Below are 25,501 nucleotides of genomic sequence, written 5' to 3' on the forward strand. Positions count from 1 at the left end.
AGTCATTTATAGCTGATAGTGGCTGAGTTTCCAAACTTTTTCTGACAGCAAGATTTGCTGGAGGGAGTGAGAAGCAGCTGTCCCTAAAGGAAAGTAGCATGATTAAGGGTACTGAAAATAAAGTCCACGGGAGACCTTGTTAATAATTTTGCCTGAAACTAGCCTTGCTTAGGCCTCTCTGACTTGCATAAACGACTTGGTTGATGGATCAGCCTTGTAGAAACCAGTCTTTGATAAGACTGAGGAAAATCAACCAACCAAGGAACTTGAAAATTATAGGGAGCAATATATAAGCTCAATTTTAAATCAGCTTCTGTGCTGCAAGGGCTGCCCAGCAATGTGCCAATTAATGCAGAGATCATGCATTTTCATCCCTGGGAAGCTTTTTTTTTTTTTTTTTTTTTTGAGACAGTGTCTCACTCTGTCACCCGGGCTAGAGTGCAGTGGCGTGATCTAGTTCACTGCAAGTTTCACCTCCTGGGTTCAAGCGATTCTCTTGTTTCAGCCTCCCGAGTAGCTGGGACTACAGGCGTGCACTACTACACCCAGCTAATTTTTGTATTTTTAGTAGAGATGGGGTTTCACCATGTTGGTTGGCCAGGATGGTCTCGATCTCTTGACCTCGTGACGTGCCAGCCTCAGCCTCCTGGGAAGCATTTAAACAGAGTTTGAATTCCCTTTCTGACAATGATGCTAGAGTGGGCATTTTTGCCCTAGGCAGGGGTTGCAACTAGATTGAGTTGGTGATCCATTCCAACTCTGAGGTTCTGTTAGTTTGCTTAGTTATCTCATGGACAACCATGATTCTGACCACAGGAGCTAAAGTCAGTGTGGTACCATGATGGCCAAAGCAGGAACACAGGTGCCCACAACCCACAGGATCGGGAACTCTGGACCCCACAACTCCTTTGTACTGCTTTGAACTGCCTGGGGACCAAAGAAAAAACTCCAAACTCCTGTGGTCTAAACACAAACATCCTTCAGAGACAAGGTCACACCGTTTGTTCAGGACCCCTAGCTCTAGAAACAGCCTCATGCTGAGCTGCCCAAATTCCACAGCATAAATGGTAGTAGCTTAAACAAGCACTTGTTACATTTTTTTCTCCCACGAAACTAAATACTGAGACTACAGATGATGCTTCCAGCCCAAGCTAGAATGATGGGTTGGGGTCAGATTCGGAAGCCAGGTGGAATCCAGAACTGCTCAACACTAAGGTTAAGGATGGAGCCTGGGTTCAGAAACCTAATGGAAGAAGCATGGAGACGTGGAAAGAGCAAGTGCTTTGAAACCAAACAGATTTGCATTCAAATTCCAGTTTTACTGCATGATCTTCAGAAATGTACTGAGGTTTTCTGAGCCTCAACTTTCCCTCATAGGTAAAATGAAGCTTTAAGGAATTGTGTAAAAATTAAATTAGATAGAATATAGGGGGAAAAGAAAAACTAGCCTCAGTGTAGACATTCTATAAAGGTGATTTATCTTGCTCACTACCCCCTTGGTGTGTAGTTCTTGCACCTGGCTGCAGGTAAGAATCAACTGGGGAATTTTTAACATCATTCTTATGCCTAAGCTTCCCTTTCCTGGAGATTCTGATGTAATTATCTATGATGAAATGTAGTCATCTGTACTTTAAAATTTTTTTTAATCTTCTCAAGATTGAGACCCACTGCCCAAGTATATCAGAATGAGTATTATCCTTGGATTTGAAATTTTCTATTATGGTTTAAGCAAATATTTTACTTCTCTGAGCCTTCATTTCTTTTTTAAAAAGAGGAGTAGTATTCTGATTTTATAGGTTTATTTTGAATATTTGATGAGATACATTTTTTAAAGCTCCTAAAAGAATAACTGACAATTAGTAGGTGCTTAATAAATATTCATTTATCTCACTTTCTTTTCTTATCATTAGTCAGGGAACACACAAGTGCCAAAATCTTAGTGATATAAGTAAGGATAACAAACATGAGATATCACCAGACAGCCTTGAAATTAAGATAATTACTAAATATCTCAGGCAAAACTGCCTTAGTAATCTTCTGCTGGAAGATGGAGTTAAATCCTAGGATAGGGATGGCAAATGTGTTGTACGTTGTCCCAATCCTCCCTTTCATGCTCATGGCAGATACCACTAATCAATTACAGCACTCTTCCCTATCATGCCCAGATGAGGCTTCAAAGTCCTTTCCCACACAGCTTTCTCAGGCTTCCACTCACAATCAGAGCTAGCACATGTATTGAGGCAAATTTACTTCCCTATCATAGGTCATGGGCCACCTTACACCTGCAAATGAGGTTTATTTCAAAGATGATTAAGTGAGTTCCCTGGTGACTGGGGAGTGTGTGACCAGAGAAAAAGGCAGACCTCAAGGGTGCCCCAGATCTGTGCAATCTCATCTATGCTAAGCCAAGAATTTGTGCTTTCTGGTTAGTGCAGGGAATGCAGTGAGGGGAGTGAGTCAATGCCAAGCAAGAAATGAAAGAGCTGCCTGGTGCTCTCACAGTGTGTCTACCATCCCCAATTTCCAGAAAGTGCTGTTAGATTGTTTCCAAAAGCCAGATCATTTCTCTGATTTAAGGAACGTGAAACTAATGATTGCAGTGCTTCTCCCCTAAGGCAATAGGCAAAGGCTCTGATGAGAAAGCCCCCATGAAGCTCCAGTTCATGCTGAAAACTTGACGTTGGTGCCTGCAGGCTTGCCACAGCTGAGGCCTTGTGAACAACAAGGTTACAGGACTGGTGCGGGTGGCTGGGATCCTCACCCACTGTGCCCATCAAAGGACAGCCAACACTTGTGCAAATGGAGGCTTCTGCTAAAACTCCTTATTGTTAATTAACCCCTTTGCAGGCCATAAGCATGTTCACTTGATAGTGTAGCATTAGCTCCTGCTGGGCAGAGTTGTGATGGGGTTCAGCTGATTGCACAGCAGGAATAGGTTATAATTCTGATAACCTTTTTAAAAAGCCTTTTTACTGGGGACCTTAAATAAAATTATAACTTACTACACTTGATCTTTCCCGTGTTTTGGGGGGTTTTTTTGTGTGTGTGTTTTTAAAGACTGAGTGCTTTTCTTTGAAAAAAAAAAAAAAAATTCAAGAATGGGAGCTGGGAAACAGAACTACCCCAAATGGATATGAAGGGTTGGTTTTGTTCAATTTTTTGTTGTTTGTTTGTTTTACCACTGAAACCTGCTACATTGTCCCTTCATTTTCCTTCCCAGTGTGGAAAAGTCAGCACAGTAGCTGAAATCACAAGGAGGTGAGGGGGTTAGAGAGCTGTGATGAGGCATGGACAGGCAACTCAAAAACCAAGGATGCAGGGCAGGAGCCAGTGAGACCTAGGTTAGGAAGGAGGTAAGATGTGGAGGTGGTGGGCAGAAGAGACAGCAATGTAGTTGGGAGATTAAGTAAATAAGTAACTATATTGAAGATAGTAGGAGCCAAATCCTCATTACTAAAGTTGATATTTATAAATACTAGAAGGGGAAATCTAGAAAATAATCCTGAGGGGTTGGATCAAAATAGGGGTATTGGTATGGACTTATGCTTTTATTATATGTATGTATAACATACACAGAGATTGATATAGAAATCATATAGCTGTATAAATACATACATATGTAACTAGACAGACATGAAAAATTTGTTTTTTTCCTAGCTCTGTGCACTGAATAGACCTAAAAGCCATGATACCTCAGCAGCAATTAACATACTGATTAGCCAGATCTTGGCTTCTAAATAGTATCCTTTATTAAAAGAAACCAAGGATCCTTAGAAAAATGACTGATTCCAGGGCTGAAACAGGTAATATACAAGTTGCAATTGGAACATCTTCTTATGCCAGAAAATAAGGAAATGCTCAATGAACAACAGGGATATGTCAAAAGGACACAAGAACCAGCTTGAAAGGGTCAAATTGGCAGTAGTTTAAGCATGGAAAATAATATGCTATTTCTTATAGTAAAATACCAACTCATAAAAATAGAACCAGTGATGGAAATAGACACTCATCATGTGGAAACTTACATAAAGGCAGTTGATTCAGTCAATGGATGCTAAGACCAGAGTTGGAAGTTTGATAAGGAACAGGATATTGACTAATTTCAGAAATGAAAATATGTTCCCACAAAACACAAATAAGTTGCAAAAGGCAAAATGTTGAATCTAAGGAGGAGGGAGCTGGCAGAAAACATGGTCAAGCAATCGAGGTGAGCATCACCAGTGGTGATGGAAGAGGTGCCATGTGCCACTGGGTGTGAGGCACTGAGAAAAACAAAGCAGCATTTCTGTAGAATTACTGCCCAGAATGTATAACCTCAGTAAAACCATGATGAAACATCTGGTGGACCCGGCTTGGAGGTCATTCAACTGAATGAAGGACCTGTACTCTTCAAAGCTGTCAAGCGCATGGAAGACAGGCATAGACACAGAAGCTGTAGCAGTTTGAAGGAATTCAAAGAAACATGACAATTAAATGAAACATAGGCTCATGGATAATATCCTGGAATACAAAGAAAAAGCAGAAATTTGGGGGCTCATTGGCACAATTTGAATGGGGTCTGTAGACTGGACAGTATTATACTACTGTTGATAACCTGATATGAAGGATCATATGCTGATTCTATAGAAAAATGTCTTTATTTGGGGAAAATGCATACTAGAATGGGAGGGTGGTGATAACGCATCTTTTTTCACCTTCATCTCTAACGGTTCAGAAAAACATGAACGCAGGTATAAGTAGAGAGAGAATGGGCAATGGAGCAAACGCAATAAAACATTACAATTGGATAATCTGGTGAAGGGAGTAGAGGAGTTCTTGGTATTATTCTGGAAACTTTGAAATTACTTCAAAATAAATGAAAGAAACAATAATATATATTATATAATACACACATATATACACCTACACACATTCAGGGATCTGCAAATTAAAACTGCAATGAGATAACACTACACAACCATAAAAATGGCTAAAGATTGACAGCACCAAATGTTGGAGAGGATGTAGAGAAACTGGCTTCCCATGCACTGTTAGTAGGAGTGTAAAATGTTACAACCACTTTGGGAAGAGATCTGACAGTTTCTTACAAACCTAAAAGTATACCCTATGACCCAGCAATTCCATTCCTAGGTATTTTGCCAAGAGAAATGAAAATGTATGCCCATAAAAATACTTGTACAAGAATACTCAGAAGTTTTATTCATAATAAGCAAAAATCAGAACAAGCCAACATATCCATCAAAATAGGAAAATAGACTCTGCTATGTTTATACAATCTAATACTACTCAATAATAAGAAGGAGCAAGGTACTAATATGATCAATAATGTGGGTGAATGGCAAAAACATTATGCTGAGTGGAATAAAGCTTATACAAAAGACATATTGTATCATTCCATTTATATGATGTTCTAGAGCAGGTATGTATGGTAAGGGGGATATCAGAACAGTTGTTACCTGGGGGGATTGGTGTGGAGAGGCAGGGAGCACCCCAGCGGAGGAGCATGAGGATACTCTCAGGTATGGTAATGTTCTTTCTTGATGGAAGTTTAAGATATGTGCATTTCCTTGTGTATAAATTTTACTTCAAAAGGAAAAAGAATAAACAAATATTAAACTAGGGTTATTGATGCACATACTAAAGTATTGAGGCAGAAGTGTACTGATGTCAGCAACTTGCTTTGAAATGCATCCTAAAGATGAAGTGGATCAATGGATGCACAGGGAGATAAATAGATACGCAAAAAAAACTAGTATAGTGAAATGTTAACTGTAGAATCTAACTGATAGATACATGAGTATTCTCTGTAAATTTCTTTTATCTTTTCTGTGTGTTTGAAAATTCCCATAATAAAGTGTTGGGAAAAAATATACATTAAAAAAAAAACTTTGCTGTGGACTAGAAGGCGCAACCACTCAAGTGAAAACAGCATAATGCAAAGTAGTTGGTACAAGTGAAAGGCCTGGACAAAGTGCACTGGACGATTTCTCCCAAGTGTGTGTCCTAAGAGAAATGAGATGTAGGGACATCTACGGGTCATTTCTTCCATCAACCCTAATGTTAAAGATCACTCAGAATGACTACTCTTTTGACCACTGATCGATAGAATACTCTACACCACCAAATTGACCCAACCATTTTTACTCTGTCTTCTTCTGAAAGTGCTACCAGTCAACTAAATTGCATGAAGACAGCTTGTTTGAGGTAACAGAATGTTCTTTCATTTTTATACTAGATCAGCTGTTACCTACCGGGGAGTGCGCATCAGATTCAAGTGAATTACCTTTTAGTGTATTATAATGGTGATGCATAATATATCATACATAATGTTCTGCTACTTGCTTTTTGCTTATTATATCCTTGGACATCTTCCCATGCCAATAATATAAATTAGGCCATTTGTAAAATGGAAATATGATAGTTATAAGAACTAATTTAGTTAATACTTATAAATAAGGTAGAACAATGTCTACCTTACATAACATAATAATTGCTTAACTAAGATTAGCTATTGTTATGTCATTGGAAAAGTGTTCCATAATTTGAATAATCCATTGATGGGCATGTAGACTGCTTTCAGTCTTCCCCTACTATAAATAATATGGAATTGAACAACTTTATATATAGTCTTGATATGTATAATGCTACTAGGATACATTTTTAGAAGTGGAACTACTAGATTATAGAGAATATACCTGTGCCCATCATATATTTCAGCCAAAGCCCATTCTTCTATATCTGCTTTGTGACCATGGGGTGGGAATCAGTAAATGTCTTTTTCAGATTGCCTTGCCAACTGCCTTTGATTTCTCCAAGGAAGATATTGCCAAATCAAGCTGAAAATTGGCTGTATCAATTTGTACTCCCACCAACAATATATGAAAGTTCTTCTTTCCCGAACTGTGGAGTTAAAAAAAAAAGTGTAGGACCCCATTCCAAGCCTACTGAGAACGGGGTGGGACCTGGACACAATGTATTTTCCAAAAGCACTATAAGTGATCCCAATGCACAGCCAGGTAAGAACCATTGTTCTAGAGCTTTGATTCTCAAAGTGTGATCCCCAGATGGGCAGTGTCAGCCCTGGGAGTTTGTTAGAAATGCATCATCTCAGAAGCTATATTTTAACAGGAGCCCCAGGAGATTCAAATGCACATTGAAGTTTGAGAAACACTGCTCTAGAAGGATACAGCAACAGGTCTAGATTTTGTGGGGCCTAAAGCTTATATAATCTGGGGAGTTCTTTTTACCAAAAAATATACAAAATTACAAAGATTGAGTATAAATTTAATATTTACTTACAATGAAGTAATAAATCCTGATTAAATACTAATTTTTAAAAGCCGAAAAGTACCTCAAACATCACAAAATGCCAGAGGAAAAAAGGAAAAAACCCATTTACTCATGAGCTGCCTAACACACTTCTATATTTTCCTAAGTTTTTAGCTATCTCTTTGCATGATAAAAAAAAATTATATGATCTTTCTATAGAGAGATGAGAATTAATTCAGTCAGCCAGAAATTTGTGTTTTATTCTTGGTAATCTAGAAAAGCGTTGTTTTTTTGTTCAACTTTCAACTCATTATAATATCATGTAAAATTTTTTAGAGTTTGGTCCAGTCAGGATAAGCTCCATCCAGTGTCTTTCATGGGAGCTGCAAGAGTAATGGCATTTCATGGTTCTCATCCAGTGGCTAATTTTAAATGCCCTTGGAATCAAGGACACTCAGACATCCTTGTGCAGAGCATTACTTTCATGTTTCTTCTCCTCTTCTGTTCCGTGCCCCAGAGTGTCCCAATTCACATAAATTTCTTTACCTCTTCTGTTATTGTTTTACCTACATTTTCTTTGCTTTTGTGATTCTGGGTTTTTGTTTGTTTGTTGTCTTTATGAGTGTGACCATCAGAGTTTTTATCTTCTATTATGATACAAGAGAGTTCTCAACATTTTGAAGTTTCTGCTTGTCCCTAAAAGTTCCTTCTTTTTGTCAGGTCTTCAGTTTCCAGTATGTTCCAGCCTTCCCTTCACATTTAAGTTTTATAGTATGATCAACCACTCTGAAAATAAAAACAAAATTCATCTGAAATTAAGGCACAAACAAGAACAAGTAAAACACATTTTAGGCCGGGCGCGGTGGCTCACGCCTATAATCCCAGCACTTTGGGAGGCTGAGGTGTGTGGATCATGAGGTCAGGAGTTCAAGACTAGCCTGACCAACATTGTGAATCCCTGTCTCTACGAAAACTATAAAGATTAGCCAGGCGTGGTGGCAGGCACCTGTAATCCCAGCTACATGGGATGCTGAGGCAGAAGAATCACTTAAACCCAGGTGGCAGAGGTTGCAGTGAGCCGAGATCGCACCACTGCACTCCAGCCTGGGTGACAGAGTGAGACTCCGTCTCAAAAAAAAAAAAAGAAAAGAAAAGAGACACATTTTAAAATTGCAAATATAATATATTGTATACAATTATATTATACAATATAATACAAATATATTGAGCTACATCATAGTAGGATCAAATTACCCTTATACTACATCTATTGCTACCATACTGATGAACATGGGAGTTCTGTCTCTAGAACCCTTGTTTCTTCAGGACTTCCTGTTTCATTGTGTCAAAATTGCATGCCATTTCATCTAAAACCACCAGAATTTGTCAAGAGAAGATGCATCAAATATACTAAGACATTTTGAGATACATAAAACCTGAAACAGCACACACAGACTGACTTTTCATCATATTATTAAAGATTGTTGTCCTTACAAACACAAGAATTCTGGTGGATTCTATTCTGAGCAATTACCATCAAAAAAATTAAGAATGTGTTCATAATTGTGCATGTTGCATTACTGCATATATTCCTGACAGAAGAATATTTTCATTTTGTTTAGTTATCATTGTGAACTGAGTCATCCATTTACCAATTTTGTATGTCTGATGATTGGGAGAATTTTCCACAGCTTTGCTTCTGGCTCTGTCCATTTCAAATCTTGTTTCTTTTCCACTCCCCACATGCTTCTAGTGCCAGGTATTGTAGGACAAGTACCTACTCCCATAATACCCTGCACCTTCATGCCACAGTGCTGGGGGAACCTGCACAGTGGGCGGTAGAAGTATTCCTGGAAGCCATACCTATACTAGGATGGCTAGTAACAGTGTAACTGTATACAGAGTAGCTATAAACTACAAAAGATATACCCACCAACCCCAAATCAACACATCCCCAACTCAGTTTCCCTTCCAAAATCGACATAGCCCCAACTCCGTTCCAAAAATGCCTGCTGTCACTTTCAGGCCCACCTGCACCTGAAGATTTGTAATGAGGAGGAGGGAGTAAAAAGAGACAGCTGTCTTAACCAATTTCAGTAAAAAAATCTTACTTTTGAAACTTTGCAAAAATATGTGACCATGTAAAAGCCATTGATGGGGCCTCTCGCGGGGCTTTTGGAAGGAGCTGAGCAAGTAAAGAGCCCTGAAGCTTCCGCTTCATGAAAGTCACAGTAAATCTGTCTCTGCAGACGAGCATGTGGAATCAAAGTGATGGAGCAAATACCTTCAGAGATCATACACTACAACACTCGAAGTAAAGATGGAGAAACCAGAGGCTCTCAGAGGTTATGGGACTTCCTCAGGATCACACAGCTGGTTAGTAACAAAATTGGGACTAAAATCTTGACTCCAAGTCTAGTGCTCCTTCACTAGAGTGCTTCCAGCTTTGTGGTTTTGCCTTTAAGGTCCTTAGACTTTGAGAGCTGCATTTATGCCCAATGTGTATTGAAGGAAATAAAATGTTAGAAGAGCTGTCACTCCAGATTTCATTTAGGCAAAGTACCAAACAAATACTTTTTATCCCTGTGATCAGTCTCACAGCCTCTCACAAAGTACTTGCCAACAGAGATATTTTGCTGATCCGAAGAATTTTACATAACAAGGAAAAAAAATTCCTCCCATAAATCATAATGCATATGTTGATGAGATGTTGTTTGATACCAAAAAGGCATTCTCTACTCCAAAGAAGGAAGGATTACTGCGTGCTAATACTAAATGCTAATGTTAGCCTATTACAAATGTTTCATGCTGTGGCACTATTCTGATTTGTGCTTTGAGATAAAGATTTAATATCCTACTCTTTAAATTACAGTATCTATTTTGTTTTTATGAGCTGCAGTATGTTCCTACACTAATATTTCAATTCAATCATTTCCACCCTGAAGATTTATTTGGTCTGACAATTCACACACACCACCTAATTAAAACAACTTAAATATGAGATATCTGGACCATATTCTGAGGTCTTCATTTATGCAACAATCACTTATTGAATGACCCTGCTGTGCCAGGGTCTGTGATAGAGGAAAAGGAGAAGCCTGTGATATTGAAGAGGAGATGCAAACATGAATGAGACAAGCTGTTTGCCCTCAGGGAGCTCTTAGACCCATGGGAGAAATAGATACCTGGCCCAATCATCACCATGCAAGATGGTGGAGTCTGAGCACACAGAGGAGGGGGACAGGAATTCTGCCAGGGAGAGAGGAATTCAACAAGTCTTTGGAGAACTGACACTTGAATTAACACTCAAAAGAAAATGTTTGGCTGGCGCGGTAGCTCACGCCTGTAACTCCCAACACTTTAGGAGGCCAAGGTGGATGGATCGTCTGAGGTTGGGAGTTCGAGACCAGCGTGACCAGCATGGAGAAACCCCATCTTTACTAAAAATACAAAACTTAGCCAGGCATGGTGTTGCACGCCTGTAATCCCAGCTACTCGGAAGGCTGAGGCAGGAGAATCGCTGGAACCCGGGAGGCGGAGTTTGCGGTGAGCCATGATCACGCTATTGTACTCCAGCCTGGGCAAAAAGAGTGAAACTCCGTCTCAAAAAAAGAAAAGAAAAGAAAAGAAAATGTTTGCCAGAAAGACAAGAGGTAGGGCATTAGAAACAAAAGGACCAGCATGAACAAGGTCTTGGAAATATGAAGGAGAATATTTGGGTGATCACTTAAAGGTTATCTGGGAATACGTAGTGTGCCCAGGAGCTGGGAGTCTGGTAGTGGGAGAAAAGTGGCAATGTGGGAAATGTCAAAGCAGCCTGGGAATGCTTTTGTGCCATGCTATGGGGTCTGGACTTGCTTCTGTAGGAAAGGGTAAGCTTTTTTAGTCATAATCAGTTCTGCGTTTAGGAAAGCCAAGTACAGGAGGTATGGAGTTACAATGCTGCATGCAGCCAAGGTCCAGGCAAGAAATAAGGGCCTGAGCTATGAAAATCCCAGTGACTATGATGATAGCATCCACTGGCAAAAGATCTCTAGCAGTATCTTCTGATAAGCATCTCATTGTTAAAGTCTGTAACTGGAAATGCTGCATAATAAGACTAAGTCTCCCCCCATCATTTTTCTTACAGCAAGCAGTTATTTACAACATAAAGCTATAAGATCATTCCTAAAAGTAAGAGGTCGTCCCAAGATGACCTATAGTTGATCCCGTCCTCCTACTCCATTCATTCTAATGATTTCACATGCCATCCACTTTTTCTTTTTATTTTTTGCAATCAGTGAGGCTGAATCAAGATGGGCCAATGAGTCTGATTTGTAGAGAAAGCAATAATATAAGAGGCTTGGGACCTAAGTATCAAAGCTCTTCCCTTCTAGGTCAAATGGGAAAACATGGAAATCCACCAGCCCAGCGGGAACCAAAAGTCAGTTTATGACTAGGCCAGCAAACATCCTATAAGCCTCCAAATCCAGTGTTCACTGGTATAAGCTACACTAGAGAATACAAGATTAAATGTTAGGATAAATGGTGCCTCTGCTCCCATTCCAAATCTCTGCCTTGGGACCTAAGCGTTCTGGCATGCCTATGATCAATGGGCCTGCGGAGCTAACTGCAAGTCCATTCACTTGACCATTGGAATGAATGAGGGCCGCAGGGTCAGGACAAAGGCAGGAGTTCCCACCTCTTTCCCGTGGGTATCCATGTTCTGGGGGCTCTCCCAAGACAGAGGGAGGGGAAAAAGAGCACATGGTTCCTGTGTCCAGGCAGTAAAGCTCAATGGGGAAGCCAAGTGCTCTGCCATAGACACAGTTCTCCCTGTCAATCAAATGCGGCCAAGGAATGTTACAAATTCTGGCCGACCAGATTAGTCAGCTCCTTTCTATCAGGACATGCCAGTGAGAAGATGGAGAGAAGCAGGAATGTCTGTGGGGCAGACATGTTTGGTGGAAGGCAGGGGTTGCCAGAAAAAATACAGAATGCTCAGTTAAATTTGGATCTCACATAAACAACAAATCATCTTGTAGTGTAAGCATATCCCTAATATTGCATGGGATATACTCACACTAAAAAAAATTACTGTTTTCCTCAAATCCAATTAAACTGGTCATCTTACACTTTCATTTGACAACTCTAATGAAAGAATCTTCCTCTGTGGCATAATCACTTCCCTACATGGGAACTGCAATCTCAGAATTCTAGAAATGGAGGAAAACATTAAAATCCCCTAGTCCATCAGCTTAAATTTATCCCTTATGAGAATGAGGAGACCAAAAAATTGCAGCAACTGCCCCAAAGTCACACTGCTAATTAATGACAGACTAAGGAATATAATATATTTCCAGACCGAGCACAGTCATGTCTGTAATCCCAGCACTTTGGGAGGCTGAGGTGAAAGGCTTGCTTGAGGCCAGGAATTCAAGACGAGCCTGAGCAACATAGGGATACCCCCGGCCCCACCATCTCTATAAAAAAAAAATTTTTTTTTAATTAGCTGGGCACAGTGGCACTTTCCTATAATCCTAGGTACTCAGGAGAATGAGGTGGGAGGATGAGTTGAACCCAGGAGTTCAAGGCTGCAGCGAGCTATGATTGTGCCATTGCATTCCAGCCTGGGCAACAGAGCAAGACCCTGTCTCTATTTTTTTAAAAAATACATTTCCATTTGTAGTATTCTTTCCCCTCTATCACACTAAGCTCCCTTTGTCCCTTGGCTCAGTAGCTCCGGAATTACTTGAAAATTTTCCTAAGGGCAAAATGAATGATTTTTTGTTTTGTTTTGTGTTTTTGGAGACAGAGTCTCGCTCTGTCGCCCAGGCTGGAGTGCAGTGGCACAATCTCTGCTCACCACAAGCTCCGCCTCCTGGGTTCACGCCATTATCCTGCCTCAGCCTCCCGAGTAGCTGGGACTACAGGCGGCCGCCACCACGCCCAGCTAATTTTTTGTATTTTTAGTAGAGACGGGGTTTCACCGTGTTAGCCAGGATGGTCTTGATCTCCTGACCTCGTGATCCGCCCACCTCAGCCTCCCAAAGTGCTGGGATTACAGGCGTGAGCCACCGCGCCCAGCCGAATGGTTTTTTTAATATCTCCTCCCAATGCCGCACACAATGCTTTATGAGCCCTGGCAGAGCAAATGACGCTGCAGAGCAGCCAGTCATGCGGCTAAATCACCGGGGTGACGGCCACCACTCTCCACTCGCACCCTCTGTGTTCTGTGCGTGTGAACCTGGGCTTTGGGGTTGCTGAGGGCTGGCACAGCTTTTAGCCAGGTGTGAAAATTGTCCTAGCCCCCCTGAGAGGCCATGAAGTATGACTCTTTTAAGAACACACAGCATTTTGGAAGGGTCCTCTCTACTGAGGTAACGGGTTCCAGGAAAACACAGCTGAGACCTGGGAGCTTGTGTGAAAGGCAGTCTCATCTCATCAGGAACTTCAGCTTCCCTCCCAGCAAACCTTGACCAGAGTTGCCAACAAAGAACCAGCTGAGCTTTTAAGATTCCTTTCTCTCCTTCCCCTTGCCTCCCTCTGGTGGACAAGCAGACAAGCAGTTAATACAGTGGACTTGAGGCGGTGAGGCGTTCTCCAGGGCAACGCAGACTGATAGACTGAGGTCTTCACCACACAGGCATTTGTCTGGCCGGCTCTTGACAAACTTGTGAGATAGAGTGATCTTCACAGCTCTCTGTCACTTCTCACAACTCAGGCCACTTTATCTTCTTGGTCTCCAGGACTCTGATCATCCTCCCTCCACCCCAGTCTCTTCCCACCTCCTTCCCCATGGCCCCAGCCTCCTTCCACTGTAACCCAACCATGACTTAGCCTTCCTGGAGTCCCAGTGCCCCGGGCAAGTAACTTCTTACTCTTCCAGAGAAAAAGTTGCATCATTCCAATTAGAAGAAACTGCACGGTCTTTTGTCTTTCTTTCTTTTTCTTTTTTTTTTTTTTTTTTTTTTTGAGATGGAGTCTCGCCCTGTCACCCAGGCTGGAATGCAGTGGCACAATCTCGACTCACTGCAACCTCTGTCTCCCAGGTTCAACGGATTCTGCTGCCTCAGTCTCCCGAGTAGCAGGGATTATAGGTGTGCACTACCACGCCCAGTTAATTTTTGTATTTTTAGTAGAGATGGGCTTTTGCCATGTTGACCAGGCTGGTCTCAAACTCCTGACCTCAAGTGATCCACCTGCCTCACCCTCCCAAAGTGCTGGGATTACAGGCAGGAGCCACCATGCCCGGCCAACTGCACAGTCTAAGCATGAAGCTAGGCTACTTACTGATGATCATTTATTTAGTGCTTAGTAAGCATAAGGTTCTTTTGCTAAGAGCTGGATACATGTTTTCTTATTTACATTCATAATTTTCATAGCAAACCACTGAGGCAGATACCATTTTACAGATGAAGAAACTGAGGCTTGGGAACATTAAATAACTCAGGCAAGCTTTTACCATAAGTGCTGGGACTGGGATTCAGACTCAGAAAATCTGGCTCTAAATTCTAGAAATCCCTGTCTAATAGGACTTTACAGTGATGAAAATGTTCTGTATGATCCAATATGATAGCCACTAGCCACAAGTAGCTACTGCGCATTTGAAATGTGACTGCAACTGAGGAACTGATTTTTAAATTTTATTTCATTTTTATTAAATTTAATTTCAATAGTCACAGATGACCAATAGCATGGTCTAAAATTTTGGCCAGGCGCAGTGGCTCACACCTGCAATCCCAGCACTTTGGGAGGCCAAGGCGGGAGGATCACCTGAGGTCAGGAGTTCAAGACCACGCTGGCCAACATGGTGAAACCCTATCTGTACTAAAAATACAAAAATCAGCTGGGCTTGGTGGCAGGCACCCGTAATCCCAGCTACTCAGGAGGCTGAGGTAGGAGAATTGCTTGAACCTGGGAGGTGGAGGTTGTAGTGAGCCAAGATCACGCCATTGCACTTTAGCCTGGGCGACAGAGCGAGACTCTATCTCAAAAATAAACAAACAAACAAATAAATAAATAAATAAATAAATAAATAAATAAATAAATAAAATATAGTCTTTGCATTATCCCAGTCACTTACTCCCCCTCTTCCTTCCCCTACAAACATACATACTCACATGCACTTGCTGAGTAGGTGAGAGAAATATTTTGTTCACATCATTCCCTTGGCCTTCACTCCACATAGATTTAAGATAGACCCTGACTAGAAAATTGAGAGTTGACTTATGTCCTGTTTGAAGCAATAAGGCAAGGGAAAGGGAATCGATGATATAAAAGACATAGGCTCTTATCCTTGCTCTGCTAGTGACAAGTCACGTAATTTCTCTGGATCTCAGTTCCTGCCTCTGAACAGAGACAGAGCTGTACTCCATGATCTCAGATATCACTTTCCAACTTTAATATTCTGTAGTTGGAAAGTGCCCTCAGAACCCCTTTCCAGTTCACGTTGAAAACAGGAGCTGCAGGTGGTAAGTCTGGCACGAACAGTGACTACCTGGAGGAACAGTCAGCAAGCATGCTTGATTGTACACATCCAACACCCTGTAATATATAGTGTTCTTTTTTTAGAACCCTAATCAGAGATCCATTTGCATAATTAACATCTTTAGGAATAATTGCAAATGACACATCTGTTCACCATCTCCCCCTCCTTGGCAAACTATGTGTTACAAACACAGTTCCTTTAGCTCTGTAAACACTTGGTGCCTGTCCTTTGCTTTAGTCACTTTCCACCTTGGAGTGATGATGACCTTGTACGACCTATCCCTGTGCAGTCCCATCCCTGTCAATGTTGCTCCAATTAGATCTGGACCCACTTACAACTATCTGCTTTGACTGGCCACAGGGCATGAGTTCTTAATCTAGGCTCAGCTCTCTAAACTAAGCATTCAGAGTATTCATGAAATTTTGGGTGAATATACTCGTCATGTGTGTTCTGGGGAGCAGGTTTATGGCTTCCAGGAGTTTCAATGGGTGTCCATTACCCAAAAAAAATGGTTAAGAACCACATACTATATGATTCCACTCACATGAACGTCCTGATTAGGGAAATATATGGAGACAGAAAGTAGATTAATGGCTACTAAAAACTGGGGAGATTAGGGATAGGAGAGTGGGGAGGTAGGTGATAGCTAAAGAATATGGGATTTCTTCTCGAGATAATGAAAATGTTCTAAAGTTGACTGTGGTGGTTATACATATCTGTGAATATTTTTTTAAAACCATTGAATTGTACACTTTTAAATAGTGAATTGCATGGTATGTGAATTATATCTCACTAAAACTGTAAAAAAAAAAAAAAAAAAAAAAAAGCTTAAAAGCCCTGCTTAGAAAAAAGGGCCACGGTTTGCAGGTACCTACAGACAGTAAGGCTGGGTCCTCTCTGTTCCCGGAAAACCTTGAGTGGTACCAAACCTAGTTCTTTTTTGGAACTAAGGCCAGATTTACCTGAGTCCTCTCACTGGGGGAAGGCTGTCTAAGTCAGTGCGTCTCAAATTTTAATGAGCAGATGAGTTATTTGGTGATCTTATTAAAATGCAGTGGGCCCAAGATTCTCCTGGTGACCCAATGAACACACTGTGAGTAACAGAGCACTAAACCAAAAGTATGTTTGCATCCTCTTGCTTCCCCTGGATCTGCATGCCATCCAGATACTTACGACAACACAAAATTTCCTGAGATTTTTAGCCCTGGGCACCCTTTATTCTGGACCAGGGCTTCCTCTCCAACTAATTTCTCTGTTCTCCTGCTTTAGTGAACTAGGCTGAATAGCACGGAAATCTCAAGGACCCCCCTTTCTCTTTCTCCCTTAAAATCTACGCCAGAGACAGGTGCAATCAGCTCATTTGTTTTATTGCCCCTCAGCTCTACACTGGCCCAGCTTAGCCAGAACAAGGGTACATCCCCAGCAGGCACATCTAGCTCAAGTGTAACTTAGACAAAAATAAGTTATTCCATGCATGTGTCCTAAAGGTACAATTTCCTTTTCATCTCCTCCAGGTTTCATATCCCCAGTAATGAATAAGGATGCGTGAGACCCTGATGCTTATTTTGAACCAAAGAGGTGTTCATCCAAAAGGAAAGACTGTGGGTGGTCTACATGAAACAAGTTGTCTCAAGAAAGAGAAAGAAGCCCTTCACTAGCCTTATTTAATTAGAACAACCATCAGAGATGCTATAGCTGGGATTGAGTGGCCACAATATTTTGCAACAACTCCCATCAAGAAGTGGAGTCTATTTCTCCATCTTGACTCTGGGCCAGCCTTCTGACTTGTTTTGACCAATTGAATGTGACAAGAATGTGGTTGTATGAGTTCCAAAGGCCTTGCAGCTTCCATCCTCTTTAAGTGCTGCCCTGAGACTCACCATGTAAGGAAGCCTTCCAGAGGATAAGAGGCTAAGAGGAGAACCAAGGCACCCCAGCCAACAGTCAATACCATCTGCCACACCTATGAATGAGGCCATCCTGGAAGCTCCAATTCAACACAGCCACATAAGTCAGCCCAGGTGAAAACAGCAGAGGAACCATTCAGCCAACCCAGAGAACTGTGAAAAACAATGAATCACTATTAAGTCATTAAATTTCAGGGTGGTTTGTAACAAAACAGTAGATAATCAAGATAGACAGGATGGTGAACTAGATAACACCTAAGATCTCTTCAAACGTGATCCTGTGTGTTTTTGTTTTCTGTTTTGGGATGAAGTCTCACTATATTGCCCAGGCTGGAGTGCAGTGATACAATCATGGTTCACTACAGTCCTGACCTCCCAGGTTCAAGCAAGTCTCCTGCCTCAGTCTCCCAAGTAGCTGGGATTGCAAGTGTGCACCACCATGCCTGGCTACTTTTTTTGTTATTATTTTGTAGAGACAAGGTTTCGCTGTATTGCCCAAGCTGATCTTGAACTCCTGGGCTCAGCAATCCTCCTGCTTTGGCCTCCCAAAGTGTTGGGATTACAAGCGTGAGCCACCACGTCCAGCCATGATTCCATGTTTTAAGAAATGTTCAGAGGGCTGGGCACACAGTGGCTCACACCTGTAATCCCAGCATTTTGGGAGGACAAGGTGGGCAGACTGCCTGAGCTCAGGAATTCGAGACCACCCCGGGCAACATGGTGAAACCTCATCTCTACTAAAATACCAAAAAATCAGCCGGGCATGGTGGCACATGCCTGTAATCCCAGCTACTCAGAAGGCTGAGGTGGGAGAATCACTTGAGCCAGGGAGGCAGAGGTTGCAGTGAGCCAAGATTGTACCACTGCACTCCAGCTTGGGTGACACAGTGAAACTCTGTCAAAAAAAAAAAAAGAAAAAGAAATGTTCAGAGGTTTGATTTAGCCCCAAACAAGCTATTTCTTCTTTACATGCACAGATCTGTTCTCCATTCAAAACAAGGCTGGTGTCTTCATGTGCTTTTGTTGCTGATCTGCCATGGGAGGAAAATAATGAATGTCCCCCAAAGGGCCTCTTTGTGTCTTTAGTGACTCTATTTAGCAGGCTGTCTCACCTGAACTGCAACAGGGATTTAGATATGTTTGAAGGTACAAGGGTTCAGTCCTATCTCTCCCTGGCCATGAAGCGCTCGCTGCCTGGGGACCAAGTTGGGAGAGTACTGAGACACAGTGCCTAGGAGGAGAGACAGGAAATAGGGTGACAATAGCGAGAATGGAGTAACATTTTCCCCACCCCGACTCCAACCCTGTGGCAAAAAAATAATTTTGAATCTCAAAAACATGAGGAATTGTGCAGAAGCAGAAGGGAGGCTTTGAGCAAAGCTGGGTACATGTGTGCTGCTTTAGAGCCCGAGAGGAGAGCTAGAGAAAAGGTCCTGCTCCCCTTCTCACCCTATCCCAACCCTGCCACGCATACGGATAGCTCTGGCTTCCTAAGAAGGGAAGAATATGGATGTGCCTAATGGAGTCCCATTCTCACTGAGGGCCAACCCAGGGTACAGTCCCCTGACAAAGAAGTCAAGGCATCACACAAGCAAACGTGTTTCTCAGCACATGTGATGAGCCAACACCTTGGGGACCCCCTTGAAATAACTGGGGGGATGCCTCTGAGGGGAAGGTGGTGGAAGTTTAGCATAAGCCTATAGGGTTTAGAACCACTGTAAATGGAAGCATCAAAATGAGTGTGTCCAAATGTGTACTCACAAGCTGGTTACACCATGAAATAAAGATCTTTTTTCATTTCTATTTCTGATGGTCAGAGGTTTCTGTGACCTGCACCAGATACTCTGATATCCTCCAGGGGATTGGTACATTCCACCTTTAAGACCTGGTTTTCTTCAGATTTTATGGGTGATTACAAAATGAAGCTAGTTTCCCAACCTGGGCACATATTGCAACAAAGTCTGAAGATAAAGTTATGGAATGAAAGTCTGGAGCTCAGAAGGATAACTTAGGAGCTCTTACCCAGCTACTTGCCTTGTCTATTTATGGTGGAATAGTATAGAGATGGTAGTTCAGGCACTATTTTACCTCACGTAGGATACAGATTGCATTAGAGTCTTATTTCAAGAAAGGAAATACAACCAGAAAGATCATGGACCAGGTTACAGAAAACAAACATAATGTGCTTTACTGAACTAGTTTTTTTGTTACATCTTTTTGCTATTCGATTCCTACATCTTATTCCTTTTTGGTCTATCCTTTAGGGGGATGCTGTATAAACTATTTTTAAGTGCACAGTTTAACAATTTGATAATAGCTAGTAAAGTTGAAGAAAAGCCAATCTTGTAACCCAGCAATTCCGCTCTTAAATATATACCCTGTAGAAAAAAACCTTACACCTGGGCCTGAAGAGATCTCACAAGTATTGCAGCATTGTTTATAGTAGGAAAAAACATGTTCATAACAGAGTAAAGTTAAATAAAGTTGAGGTTAGTCATATAAAGCAATTCAATGCAGCAGTTAAAACAAATGTACTAGACCTATTAGTATCAGCATGGATAAATCCCAACAAAAAATGTAAACAAGTTGTAAAAGAATACATATAAAATATACCACATAGGTTAATATTAAAAACCTACCCCCAAAGAGTGCTGCATATTATTTCTGCATATATATAAGGTAATTTTAATGAACAAGAAAGATAAATTCTAACCTTATGATATCAGCTCCCTCTGGAAAGGAAGATAAATAAATAAAACAATGTGATAAAAGAATGGAGATTTAGCTATACTGCAACATTTTGTTTCAAAAGAAGGAAGGGAGGGAAGAAAAGAGCGAGAGAGGGAAAAAGGAAGAAAAAAAAGAGAACCAATGCTAATATGACTCTGGGTAGTCGGTACATGAGTGTAAATTATATTTTGCAGTTTTCCTGTATGTTCAAACTATTTCATTTTTTTTTTTTTAATTTAAAAACAATGGGGCCAGGCACAGTGACTCACACCTGTAATCCCACCACTTTGGGAGGCCGAGGCAGGAGGATCACTGGTCAGGAGTTTGAGACCAGCCTGGCCAACATGGTGAAACTCCATCTCTACTAAAAATACACAAATTAGCTGGGCGTGGTAGGACATGCCTGTAATCCCAGCTACTTGGGAGGGTGCGACTGTACTCCAACCTAGGCAACAGAGTGAGACTCTGTCTAAAAAAAAAGAAAAAAAAAAAAAAAAAAAGATGGACAGCTCGCCAGCAAAGGGATTTTACCGCCTCTTTGGTGGTGCCTATTCTATAGGAACTTCCTGGGTTTAGTGACTGAGACACAGGTAAGTATATTCTAGGGTTAAATGCTAATACTCACCTTCCCTCATCTCCACACAAACTACTATTCCTTGCTATTATATACATGCATCAGCTTGGTCTCTGCCAGATAACACTAGCCCCAGGAGACAGAATAAGAGGGAAAGGGGAAAAAACATGAAACCAAACCCTTGTAAGACATGAAGAAACACTCTGTTACAGCCCACTTTGGAATGCTCTGTGTTTCTGTCACCTCGAGCATTCTGATTCATTCTGAGCATCTCCTCCAGATACAACTCATTTAGCCAGCCGACAGGAGGAACAATTACTGCTGGCTTAAAAGATCGGTTGATTTCTCTGGCGTCTATTTGCCTGCAGTTCTGGCTCTCTGACAAATCAAGTCAGATCAATTTGTACCCTAAAGAGTAAATGGGAGGATGTGATTATTTTCTGGTTCAATAGAAAAGCATTTCATTTCAAAGGACTGCTGCATAGCATTTTTGAGAGTCACAAGGAATGAATCAGGTCCCCAGAGAACAAATGATGGGTTCTCAGGAGAACAGCTGGCTTCACTTCTCACCTATGCTTTAGGAACTGAGGCAGGATGTGGGGATGAACAGAAAGCATACTCCACTGAGAGAAGCCTCTGCACATCCATGTCTAAGGAATATTTTATTTGTCTCTTCAGAAGCAGTCTTCTAAAGTTAGAAAACATGCTAAAAATTCAGGAAGATGGACACCTAATTCTACTGGCGACCACATCAAGATCTAGAAAATCACTTCTGAAAAGGAACCGACAAGCAGAAATAAACTTCTGAACAACAAGAGGGAAACAGAGGTGAGAAAATCATGCTTTGTTCCTTGACACTCGGCTGCTCTTTACCAACAGATTTGTCTCTTGAGACACAGCACTGCAGGAGAGGCCGCAGGAGAAAAGCCTTGGTGGGTTCCAGGCTCCTTTTACTGAGGCTGCCCCTCTGGAGTCTGCCTTCTCAGATGCCATCTAACCACTGAACTCAATCTTCAGGGTCAGGTCCACCCCCATTCCTCTGCCTCACAGACATTACAGTTGATATGCAGGAGCTGGAAATAATGTCGTGGAAACACATGGGCTTTGGGGACAGGCTGCTCGGGTTCATTCTCAGCTCTGTGGTTTATTAGTTTTAAGACCTCGACAAACCACTTAAGCTTCGATTTCCTCAGCTGTAAAACAAGGACAGTCCTAGTACCTTCCTTACAGGGTGGTTATTAAAGGACATGATGGATACAAAGCTCTTAATGCAGCACCTGGTCCAGATTGAGCATTCCACAGATGTTCCTGATGATGGCTGTTATTGTCTTCTGCCCTCGAAATGTGATGCTATTTGGTTACTTGTGAAAGACCTGGAGATTTTTAAATTCAAATTTTAGTGAGAATATGTACCCTGCATGAACATCGGATATATCTATGCTAATAGGCCTTGTCCTCAGAGGTGAACCAAAGGCTTTCTCTGAGTCATTCCCCTCTATCATGAAATTGGCATCCTTTCCTATACTGATCTCTATGGCAATCATATTACTCTTGCTCCCATCTCTACAACACTCTATATGAGGTAAATTTATTCATGAGCACCATAGTGCAGCAACAGCCAAGAAGTCAGAAGGCAAGAGTTCTGGCTCTTTCCATGGCAACAACCAATTATGTGAGTGTAAGTGATTTATTTATCATTTCTGCCTTTTGATTTTTTCACCTCTAAAGTGAGGATCATTTTTCATGCTCTATTTACTTCATCGGGCTATGAAAAACTGAAAAAGGGAAAATGAGGAAATAGACCAATGAAACAGAATAGAGACCCCAGAATAAATCCACACACTTGCAGCCAACTCATTTTCAACAAAGGTGGCAAGAACATCCCTTGGGGAAAGGACAGTCTCTTTAATAAATGGTGCTGGGAAAACTGAAAGGCACATGCAAAAGAATGAAGCTAGATCCCCATCTTTCGCCATGTATACAAGTCAACTCAAAATGGATTAAAGGCTAAAATGTAAGACCTGAAACTATAAAACTACTAGAAGAAAACATTGGAGAAATGCTCCAGGACATTGGGCTGGGCAAAGATTTTTTGCATAAGACCTCAAAAGCACAGGCAACTAAAGCCAAAATAGACAAACGGGATTATATCAAGCTAAAAAGTTTCTGCCACAGCAAAGGAAACAGTCAACAAAGTGAAAAGACAACCCACAGAATGGAGAAAATATTTGCAAACAATCTCTCCTATAAAAGGTTAATAACCAGAATATTTAAGGCACTCAAACAAATCAATAGCAAAATGCAAAAACAGATACTCTGATTTTAAAATGGTCAAACATTTCTCAAAAGAAGACATACAAACGGTGTTATAAGCAACAGAAAATGAACTAAGACAAAAAAAGGAAAAAAAATTTTTAAAGTGAAAAATAAGAAGACATACAAATAGCCAACAGGTATATGAAAAAATGCCCAACACCGTTAATCATCAGGGAAATGTAAATCAAAACCACAGTGAGATATCATCTTATCCCAATTAGAATGGCTATTACTGGCCGAGTGCCGTGGCTCACGCCTGTAATCCCAGCACTTTGGGAGGCCGAGGCGGGCGAATCACAAGGTCAGGAGATCGAGATCATGGTGAAACCCCGTCTCTACTAAAAACACACACACAAAAAATTAGCCAGGCGCGGTGGCGGGAGCCTGTAGTCCCAGCTACTCAGGAGGCTGAGGCAGGAGAATGGCGTGAATCCGGAAGGTCGGAGCTTGCAGTGAGCCGAGATTGCACCACTGCACTCCAGCCTGGGGGACAGAGCGAGACTCTGTCTCAAAAAAAAAAAAAAAAGGATGGCTATTACTAAAAAAAAAAAAAAAAAAAAAAAAAAAAAAAAAACCAAAAAAACAAAAAACAGATGCTGGCAAGTGTGTGGAGAAAGGGGAATGCTCATACATTGTGAGTGGGAATGCAAATTAGTATAGTCGTTATGGAAAATGGTATGAAGGTTCCTCAAAAAATTAAAAATAGAACATATGATACAGTAATTTGACTGCTGGATACATATTTTTAAAAAAAAATCAGTATATCAAAGAAACATCTGTACACTCATGATTATTGCAGCACTATTCACAATAGCAAAGATATAGAATCAGCCTTTGTGTCCATCAATGGATGAATAGAAAAAGAAAATGTGGTGTATATACACAATGGAATGTTATTCAGCCATTAAAAAAGAATGAGATCTTGTCATTTGCAGCAACATGGATGGAACTGGAGGATCTTATGTTATGGGAAATAAGCCAGGCACAGAAAGACAAATATTGCCTGTTCTCATTCACATGTGGGAGCTAAAAACTGGATCTCATGGAGATAGAGAGTAAAACTGTGGTTATGAGAAGTTGAGAAAGGAAGTGGGGAGAGGGGAACAAGAGAACCCAGTTAAGTGCACAAAAATGAAGTCAGATAGAAAAAATACGTTATAGCATTCAATAGTATACTAGGGAAATTATAGTTAACAATAATTTATTGTATATCTCAAAAAAGCTAAAAGAAAAACATTGTAATGTTCCCAACACAAAGAAAGATAAATGAAGTGATGGATATCCCAATTACCCTGATTTGATCATTACACATTGTATACATATGTCAAAATATCACATGTGCCCCAAAAATATGTAAAACTATTATATATCAATAGAAATCAGGACATTAATATTGATATAATTTTTTTCTTTTGAGACTGAGTCTCACTCTGTCGCCAGGCTGGAGTATAGTGGCACGACCTTGGCTCACTACAACCTCCGCCTCCCGGGTTCAAGCAATTAATCTGCCTCAGCCTCCTGAGTGGCTAGGATTACAGGCACACGCCACCACGCCCAGCTAATTTTTGGGCTTTTAGTAGAGATGGGTTTTCACCATGTTAGTCAGAATGGTCTCGATCTCTTAACCTCATGATCCGCCCACCTTGGCCTCCCAAAGTGCTGGGATTACAGGCATGAGCCACCGCGCCCGGCCAATATTGATAGAATTTTTAAAAGAAGGCGAAGGTAATGTTGATTTGAAAAGGGTAAGGAGGAAATGCAAGAGATCATTGTCGGTTGGTTATCTTTATTCTGACATCTGCAGGTCCTTGAAGGCATGAACACAGAAGAGTCTAAAATGATCCCACCCAGAATGTAGCAACAATGCCTATGTAATAGTGGTCTGACAAGCCTCCTATTATACAAGCCACACTTCATACAAGCCACACTGGGGACTTTATGAATATTGTTAATAATGGTGGATACATGAGTTAAAGTTTAGAAGTTTTTAACATAAACGACAGCAAAGTCAACACCTTCCATCTTGAAATTAGAAACTGACCACGTACAATTCCTGGTTGGTTCATTTACAGCATTTGTATTTGACTTTTTAACATTTTATTTTTATAAAGAAATACTGAGCCAGGCATGTTGACTCATGCCTGTAATCCCAGCACTTTGGGAGGCCAGCGTGCTGGCCAGGAGGATTACTTGAGGTCAGGAGTTCGAGACCAGCCTGACCAACAAGGTGAAACC

Source organism: Macaca fascicularis, chromosome 13, assembly GCF_037993035.2.
Source record: "Macaca fascicularis isolate 582-1 chromosome 13, T2T-MFA8v1.1".
Taxonomy (NCBI): domain Eukaryota; kingdom Metazoa; phylum Chordata; class Mammalia; order Primates; family Cercopithecidae; genus Macaca; species Macaca fascicularis.